The following is a 208-nucleotide window of genomic DNA, read 5'->3' on the forward strand; positions in this document are numbered from 1 at the left end:
ATCCAAGGGCAGGCTTTAAGATGGTTTAGATCCTACCTGTCCGATAGCTACCACTTTGTTTATATAAATGGGGAGTCATCTCATATATCACCGGTAAAATATGGAGTGCCACATGGATCTGTCCTAGGTCCTCTGCTATTTTCAATATACATGTTGCCCCTTGGTAATATTATTAGAAAATACAGGATTAGTTTCCACTGTTGTTCTG

General features: G+C 39.4%; 1 protein-coding gene across 1 annotated transcript in view; it reads right to left on the bottom strand.

Annotated features, from left to right (window-relative positions):
* The window catches only part of LOC109052228, a 6,307-nt gene that overhangs the window by 4,038 nt on the left and 2,061 nt on the right, over window positions 1-208 (bottom strand). The gene's annotated exons all lie outside the window — the stretch shown is intronic.

This window comes from Cyprinus carpio, unplaced genomic scaffold, assembly GCF_018340385.1.
Source record: "Cyprinus carpio isolate SPL01 unplaced genomic scaffold, ASM1834038v1 S000006594, whole genome shotgun sequence".
NCBI classification, from domain to species: Eukaryota; Metazoa; Chordata; class Actinopteri; order Cypriniformes; family Cyprinidae; genus Cyprinus; species Cyprinus carpio.